At 36.2% G+C, this 9,468-nt stretch overlaps 1 pseudogene; it reads left to right on the forward strand.

Moving 5' to 3' along the window:
- LOC110259609 (olfactory receptor 5V1-like) overlaps positions 1-9,218 on the forward strand; it is a 63,754-nt pseudogene extending 54,536 nt beyond the window's left edge.
- The last annotated feature ends 250 nt before the right edge of the window (positions 9,219-9,468 follow it).

Raw genomic sequence — 9,468 nt, forward strand, 5'->3', positions numbered from 1 at the left:
TTTGACTTTTCTTTTGTTAATGTGGTGTATGACGTTGATTGATTGAGTTACATATGTTAAACCATTGTTGCGAACCTGCAGTGAATTTCTCTTCGTCGTTGTGTATGATCTTTTTTATGTGTTGTTGGATTTGGTTGGCTAAATTTTGTAGAAAATTTTTGCGTCTATTTTTATCAAGGATATTGGCCTATCATTTTCTTTTTTGGTTGTATCTATGGTTTTGTTATTAGGGTTATGGTGGCTTCGTAGAATGTCCTTGGGAGTGTTCATTCTTCAAAATTTGTAAAAGTTTTTAAGAGGGATGTGTATAAGTTCTTTGTATGTTTGATATAATTCACCTGTGAAGTTATCTGGTCTTGGCCTTTTGTTTGTAGGGAGTGTTTTTATTACATTTACAATTTTATTTCTCGTGACTGGTCTGTTCAAGTGATCTGTTGCTTCTTAATTCAGTTTTCGTGGGCTGTCTCTAGAAAATTGTCAGTTTCTTCTAGGTTGTAAAAATTGTTGGCGTATAATTGTTCATAGTATTTTCTTATTTCTTATTATTAATATCATTTTTTATGTATTTCTGCAGTACCCAGTGAAACTTCTCCTTTTTCATTTCTTACTTTTTTGGGTTCTTTCTCTCTTCTTCTTGGTGAGTATGTCCAGAGGTTTGTCAATTTTGTTCACCCTTTCCAAGAACTAGTTCTTGGTTTTATTTATTTTTGAATTTTCTCTTGTTTTTTGAATCTCCAATTTATCAATTTCCTCTTTAATCTTTATGATTACCCTCCTTCCAATGACTTTAGATTTTGTTTGTTCTTCTTTTATTAATTATTTTAAGTGATAAGTTCTGTAGTTGATTTCAGATTTTTCTTATTTTTTGAGGAAGTCCTCTGTCACTATGAACTTCTCTCTAATAACTGCTTTTGTGGCATCCCATTGGTTTTGAATGGTTGTGTTTTCATTATCATTTGTCTTGAAGTGTTTTTGTTTTGTTTTGTTTTGTTTTGTTTTGTATTTGCTTTCTAGGGCCAAAACTGCAGCCTATGGAAGTTCCCAGGCTAGGGGTAGAATCCAAGCTGCAGCAATGCCAGGTCCAAGTAACATCTGTGAGCTATACCCCAGCTCAGGGCAATGCTTGATCCTTAATCCACTGGGGGCAGGGGCAGGATTGAACCTGAGTTATCATGAATACTAGTCAGGTGCTTTACGGCTGAGCCAAAATGGGAACTCCCTGTCTTGAGGTGTTTTTTATTTACTAATTGACCCATTGTTTTTTTAGTATCATGTAGTTTAGTCTCCATATAGTCAGTTTTTTTAATTTATTTTTCTGTCATTAACTTCTAGTTTTATGCTATTGTGCTGAGAGAGGATGCTTGAAATAGTTTCTATATTCTTAAATTTGTTGAGGTTAGTTTTGTGCCCCAGTATGTGGTCAATCCTTGAGAATGTTCCATGTGTATGTACTTGAAAAGAATTGTATTTTCTGTTTTTTTTTGGGGGGGTGTAATGTCCTATAAAATAGTATTTAGGTATAACTATTCTATTTTGTCTTTTAGAGTCTCTCTTGCCTTATTTATTTCTGTCTAGAGAATCTGTCCATTGATGTAAATGGGGTGTTAAAGTCTACTCTTATCATCTAGCCAACAATCTCCTTTTGTGTCTTCTAGTACTTGTTGCATGTATTTTGGTGTTCCTATGTTAAGGGCATATATATTGTTGAGTGTAATATTCTCTTCTTGAATTAATCCTTTCATCATTAAATAGTGTCCTTCTTTGTCTTTGTTTATAGCCTTTATTTAAAGTCTATTTTGTCTGATATGAGTATTGCAACTCATGTTCTCCTGTCTTTTCCATTCACAAGAAATATCATTTTCCATACCCTCACTTTTAACTTATATGTGTCCTAAGATGAGTCTCTTGGAGGCAGTATTATGTAGGCTATTGTAGGCTCTTTTTTTTTAATCCAGTCTGCCACTCTATGTCTTTTAATTGAAGTATTCAGTCCATTAACATTTAAGGTAATTATTGATGAACATGTATTCATTGCCATTTTAAACCTTGTTTTCATGTTGATTGTATGTTTCTCCTTGGTTCCTTTATGTTTGGGGATTGATTTCCTTTTATTTCATGCCAGTGTCCTCTTTTTTTGTTGTTGTTGTTAATATATTGTTTGGTTTTGATTTGTGGTTGCCCTCTTTTTCAAGTATGTTGAACCTTTCCTATATCTGCTTGCTTTAGCCCGATAATCATATAGGCTCCAAAACATTCTAAAATAAAAGAGTCTAGATTTTCTTACTTTCCTCCTCCACATTTTACGATTTTTGATGTCCTTTCTTACATGTTCATGTTTAACATTTTGCTCTTCCTTTTGTTTATCATCTCTTTTATGAATAGTTTTTTTTTCTTTTAGGGCTGTATAATGGCTTATTTAAGTGATTACCTCCCATTTGTGATGCCTTCCATCCTATATATTCTTACTCATTTCCTATTTAGAGGATATCTTTCAGTATTTCTTCTAGAATGGGTTTAGTATTGCTATATTCTTTTGGTTTTTGTTTGTTGGAAAAATTATTTATTTCTGCTCATATTTTACATAATATTCTTGTTGGGTAGTGTACTCTAGGCTGCAAATTTCCCCTATTAGCATTTTAGTTTTATCTTTCCAATCTCTTCTGGCCTATAGTGTTTCTGTAGTGAAATCAGCTGATAGCTTTATGAGGGTTCCCTTATAATTAACTTTGTTTTTCTCTTGCTGCCTTTAGAATCCTCTGCCTTTAGAATCCTCTCTTTATCTTTAATGTTTTCCATTTTATTATAATATGTCTTCCGTGCGTTCAACTTGTTTGAGGCCTTCTGTGTTTTCTCTGTCTCTCCTTTCTAAAATAATCTGCATTATTATTCATACGTGCTCTTAATTCCTTCATATTCACTCTTAATTCCTTCAGTATTTTTAAAATCTCCTTTTTTTAACTCAATGTCTGTTAGACTTCAGAGGTCTGTTCAATGCTTTTCTCCTTCATGGGAATTCTCCTGCTCTTTTAACTGGGAATTGTTCCTGAGCTTCTTTGTTTTTCTTATTCTTATTCTGTGAGTTTAGGGGAAACCACTGCTATAGTCCAGGAGGGTTGTTTAAATGCAAGCGTGCCCCTGGGTAGTTTGTGAGGACTGTGTGTGTGTGTGTGTGTGTGTGTGTGTGTGTGTGTGTGTGTGCGCGCGTGCATGCATGAGGGCTGTTTTTAGTTTGGATGTTTGCTGCACTTTCCTCATTGTGTGCAGGCTGTTATCCCCTTGATAGGGGATCTGTGGGTGTACAACCTGTGTCTTATTCCAGGGAGATGGAGGCAATGGTCAGGGCTAGTTGCCAGTGTCTGGTTTCTGGGCCTTTGATATTGGTGAGGATCTACTTGGGGATTGTGCAGGCTGTTCCTGGTTGTAGGAAGTGACAGTGACCCTCAGGCCAGTGTAGGCAGCACACAGAACATTTGGAAGTGGCAGCAGTAGTGTGTGGGTTTCCAGGTGAGTGACAGCAACAATGGGTGGTGCTCAGTTGAAGAACCCTTCTCTGCCATGACCCCTGAGTTGACTGGGGCCACAGTTGGTGTCTCTTCACAGACTGATAGTGGTGGGGGGGACTCTCTTAATTCTGGAGTCTGAGATGGCTGTGGTGGTTTTCCCCTGCCACCCATAGCCTACACAAGAGGCACCCCACTGTCTGAGAACCCACACCTATTCAGAGAAAGATATTCCTATGGCAGTCCTGCCTCTCCTCCTCTCACCCTCCCCCAAAACATTGCCTTATTATCCTGCAGACACAGGCCTCCTCCTAGATTCCCTCAGCTATGGTGTTCAGCTCCTTAGCCTGTGATGCACTACTCCCTATCCCCCTCAAGCTGTCTCCACATAGCAAACCATGGTCCTTTCCCTGGAATTGACCTCTGGAGCTTGAGTCTCAGTGCCTAGCCCCTGTCTCAGCCTCTCATGGTGTTGTGTCTGGTGGCAGTGGTACCTATGATCTCTGAGGCTCTCTCTGCTTTGCCCTCCTCAGTCCAGCCTTCGTCTGAGGCTTTGAGGTTGCCTCTCCATTTCCTGCTGATCTCTCTGTCAGTTGGGTGGCCTTCCAGGGTGCAGATTCCTTTCCTCTTTCACATGTCCATCTCAGGAGTGCTGGTCCCATCCAGTTTCCTTTTTGTTTTTCTCTTTTCTCTCTCTCTTTTTTTCTTTTGTTATACTCAGGTATATGGAGAGTGTTTGGCCCCTTTTGGAGGTTCTGCCAGCATTCAGTAGTTGTTCTATGTGAATCATTCTACATTAAGTTTTTTTGTTTTTGTTTTTTGGGTTTTTTTGATGTGTTTGTGGGAGAAGGTGAGTGCCATGTCTTTCTCCTCCACCATCTTGATCCCACCTCCCAACACACAGTTTAGCAAGGCTCTTATGTTGATAACATATAAAAATCACTCACTACTAAAGGAAATAAACAATTAAAAATGGATGCTTCACTAATAGGAGAAGCAAACGATAAACAAACACATAAACATATTCAATACCAATAGCCACTCTGAAAATACAAATTTAAGGTAATATGAGAGGCTATTATTAAAATAAGATCTTTCAACAATGCCAATTATAGTGAGGGTGTATGATAAATGGAAGTTTCACATATTGCTAGTGGCCATGTACAGTGGTATGGCTATTATGAAAAATTCAGTTTATCATATAGTTAAACATATATTAATCACATGACCAAGAAATCGCACTCCTAGGTATTTGAGAAAAATGAAATCTTCCATTTATAGCAAAATTTATTTATGAATATTTACAGCCACTCTAAACATAATCACCCAAACTGGGAAGAAAATTCAAATGTTTACATGTCCTTAAGTGAGGATTAGATAAACAATCTGTGATACAGCCATAAAAAGAAATACTACTTAGCAATAGATGAACTTTAGAATATGTGAAACAACTTGGATGAATCTCAGGACTATGTTGAGTAAAAGAAGCAGTCTCAGAAGGTTGCATATGGTAGATTCTTGGTGTATGACATTTCCCAAATGGCAAAACTGCGGAGATGAAGAGACAAATAATTGCTAGGGGTTAGGGATTGAATGAGGGTGTAACTATGAAGGGATATCAGAGGGTTGGGGGGAGGAATTGTTGAGTATTCTGATTTTAATGGTAGATACAGGAATTTACACATGAGATAAAATTCCTAAAACTGTATACCAAAAGAGGTGTCAATTTTATGCAATATTAGTATAAAATGATTAATTAAAAATAATGAAGAGTTCCCATCATGGCGCAGTGGTTAATGAATCCGACTAGGAATCATGAGGTTGCAGGTTCGATCCCTGGCCTTGCTCAGTGGGTTAAGGATCTGGCGTTGCCGTGAGCTGTGGTGTAGGTTGCAGACACGGCTCAGATCTGGTGTTGTTGTGGCTGAGGTGTAGGCAGGAGACTACAGCTCCGATTTGACCCCTAGTGTGGGAACCTCCATATGCCACAGGAAGTGGCCCTGGAAGAGGCAAAAAGACAAAAAAAAAATGAGAAAGTCCTTGTTATATATATATGATCTTAATGGGTTTTTACTCCAATATGAATTTTAATAATGATAATAATGGACATAATAATAACTAGCAGGAATTATAACACTTATGCACCCTGCCTGGGGAGAGAAATCCAGAGGAACATGACTATATGTCAAAATATGAATTAATAATTAAAGGGACTATGTATGAATGTTAAAATTTAAATTGTCATAATATAAATGCAATTAATTTGATAATATGGAAATATTAAGGGTATTAAGAATAGGAGTATAGAGGTCAATTACCAACTTTTAAAAATTATGACATGGACCATACATACATAAAATTTACTAATTGCTCATTAACTTGGACTTCATTAGATTGTTCCTTCTAGCTAAAAGAGAGTCTGGAAATTATAACCATTAGTCTGAAAGACATGCTTGCTGATAACTTTTAGATGGAGAGTTCTATGTCTCTAGCCCCACTCCCATCTTAAAAAAGAGAAAAAATATTAGTGTCCACCTCATAGTTTACCAAGGTAACAAAAGAAAATTCTGAATTAGAGGAGTTTGGAATGTAACATAAACCTGATAATTGTCAAATACTTCAGCCTGGGTAAGAACATATGCAGTTTAAAGATATGTATATCAAAATACTATGCAAGTATATATATTACATATCAGAATATATATAATTGAAGGAAATAAGAATTTAAAATATAGGCAATACTTGATATTTCTTATTGCTTTTCTAAGAGCTGCCTCAAATAATAACAATGTATCCAGGACTTCCTGGCATCTGAAAGTGGTCAGATAATTTAACCCTTTCAAATACAGAGTTACTGGAATTTAGTAGAACTGCTTTCAGGAAAGTTTCTTCCAAGGGCTCAACTCAGCTTATATTTACTTCCTTCTTTTCAACTATTAGGACCCTAATGGAATAATCGGAGATGCAGCAGACAAAGCGCACGGGTGTTTGAAGCTAAAGTGGGTGGAGCTATCATGATGACTTTGATTCCTGAGAATTAGAGCCATAGAGTTGGAATGCTGAAGGGAAACTTAATGGAGCCCAGGTTCCTGATGATGGTTAGAGGTGGCATTTCACTTCCATATTTCTTTAGCATGGAAAAAAATAATAATAAAAAACCCTAATTTTTCTTAAAGAGTATTCTTGAAGGGTACTCTCTGATTCAAGGGTATCATGATTTCCAACACAAACATAATCATCCAACTTCTAGCAGAGGGAAGAAAAAGAGGATTTGAAAGGGTTTGGAAGAAATTTATAGGCATTTCCACATTATTTCTTAACAGAGTATCCATCTGTATTGACCGAAGCCTAAAAGGCTGAGGTATCATATGAAGCAGTTGAGGTTAAAATCTGTCTTGTAAAGTAGAACATAAACCATGCAAAGATCTAAAAAGAAATTCCAAATCTTCCAAATTTCCACTAAACAAGTTTTTAAAAATGAAAAAGGCAAACAGAGAAGCCCAAATAGCTAAATTACTCTGAGTAAATGGGAATAGAATCTTTCCAAAAGAAAACACAGCATGGAGTTAAAAGTATTTGTTACTTTCACAATAATGGAATGGTTTAATAGGCCTGGGAGCATGGTAGTAGATTGCAACACTGATGTTTCCACTTGTCATTTTTTATGTTCATGTCTGATTTTTCCATGACACTTCATTTTGAACATTTATAAAGTTATAGAAAAATTGAAAATGTATAATGAACATCTACGTACACTACAACTGGATTCACTAAACATGCATATTTTTGAAATTTATAGATATAAATTATTTTTACATGAAATCATTATTTATTTTTTTAAAATAATTACCCTGGTTGCAGGAAAATATCATTAACATCAACTTATCCTCACTTTTTCCTCACTTTTATCTGGCAATATATTCCTGAAAAATATTTTGTTTAATTGTACTCTAGACAGTTACAAAAAAACAAACTGTTCATTTTTCTATATGTTAGCTTTTTTAACTTACATTAAATTTGTTAACAATGCATTAAGTGCCTATTATTATTAATGTGTCTGTTATTGTTAATAGATGTCCATTGTTAGGTAGGTTATAATTTATTATTTATATAAATAATATTTATTATTTATATAATAAATAGGTAGGTTATAATTTATTTATTATTATTACTGGAGCTCCAGTAATTTAGATTATTAAGAAGTATGTACTCACCATTGTCTTTATTATTGTTTTTATTCTCTCTAAGGGAAAAGTGGGCATAATATAAAGCCTAGAATAAATTGCAATATGCGCCTTGTATAGAACTGAGTAGCTGAGTTTTGGGGGATGGGTCACTTTATTTTCTTCTTAGTCAATGTTTGTATTTACAGTGAGTCCTCTGAAACTGAAAAAGGTTAGAAAATTGTTAAAGTCTAGACTTTTAAGCTAATATAAATAACTGGATTTTGTAAAGATATTAACATGGTGAGAAAAGGCACACATTAAAAAACATGTTAGGTAGTTCCCATTGTGGCTCAGCAGTAATGAACCCAACTAGCATACATGAGCACATGGGTTCAATTCCTGGCCTCACTCAAGGGGTTAAGAAACCAGCGTAGCTGTGAGCTGTGGTGTGTAGGCATGGCTCAGATCCCACCTTGCTGTGGCTGTGGTATATGCTGGCTGCTGAAGTTCTGATTTGACCGCCAGCCTGGGAAATTTCATATGCCACAAGTGCAGCATTAAAAAAAAAAAAACCCAAAAGTTAAAACTAGATGCTAGATAGTGAGATAGTGAGATAAAATGAGAAATTTAAAATATTTTAGAATAGTTCTTTATAATGGTTATAAATTGTTTAATTTCAATCCTAAACATAGTACATCCCCATCATCTATCAAGTCACCTTGGTGGGAAATGGGGCCATTCTCTTGGCCATTGGGACTGAGAAAAAACTGCACACACCCATGTATTACTTCTTGGCAAATCTGGCCCTCTTAGACATATTCTGCCCTTCAACCACTGTCCCTAAAATGCTGGAGAACCTCTTGACTGAGAACCCAGTATTTCCTTCGTTGGGTGTGCTCTACAGCTTTATTTTCTGGTGGCCCTGGTGGGGACTGAGGTCTTCCTTCTTTCTGTCATGGCTTATGACCGTTATGTGGCCATCTGTTTCCCTCTTCGTTGCACCCTAATTATTACCAAGGTCTGCTGTGTTCAGCTCACTGTTGGGACCTGGACAGCAGGGTTTCTCAATTCCCTCCTTCATACTGTGTCCACGTTCTGCCTTTCTTTCTGTAAGTACAATCTAGTTAACCAGTACTATTGTGACATCCCACCAGTGGTGGCCCTCTCCTGCTCATCCACCTATGTGGCAGAAATGCTTATTTTGGTGGAAGCAGGTATCTTGGGAATCAGTGCCTTCCTGGTCACCTTTATCTCTTATTTCTACATCATATCTACCGTCCTGAAGATCCAGTCAATGAAAGGGAAGTGTAAAGCCTTTTCCACATATGCTTCCCATCTTCTAGTGATCTGTTTGTTTGGTGGCACAATGATATTTACTTATGTACGACCATATTCCAGTCAACACTCCCCAGGAATAGACAGACTTATCTCCATGTTATATGGAATTGTTACCCCAATGTTAAACCCCATGATCTACAGCCTGAGAAACACAGAGGTGAAAGGAGCAGTCAGAAGGGTCTTATGTCATAGAACATATTTACTGCAAGTGTAATTTTAAAAGCAAATTACTCAATGCTCAGTTTAGGATGAATCCATGTAAATAATTCATAGGATAATTTTCAATTCATGTAGGAATTTATGAAATACAAACTGATACATAGAAATTTTTACACACCCATATATGTATATAACATTAGTTATATTTATCTATATGTGTATATCTCTATCTTTACAAACTAGAAAATTTAAGTTTGTCATCCAAAATTTGATATTTCAAGGGTAGGCAGAGAACTGTTAACAAT

The sequence above is a fragment of the Sus scrofa genome, chromosome 2, assembly GCF_054392235.1.
Source record: "Sus scrofa isolate SSC_HxYL_T2T_F1_AM1 chromosome 2, Sscrofa_HxYL_maternal_Yorkshire_Landrace_v2.0, whole genome shotgun sequence".
NCBI classification, from domain to species: domain Eukaryota; kingdom Metazoa; phylum Chordata; class Mammalia; order Artiodactyla; family Suidae; genus Sus; species Sus scrofa.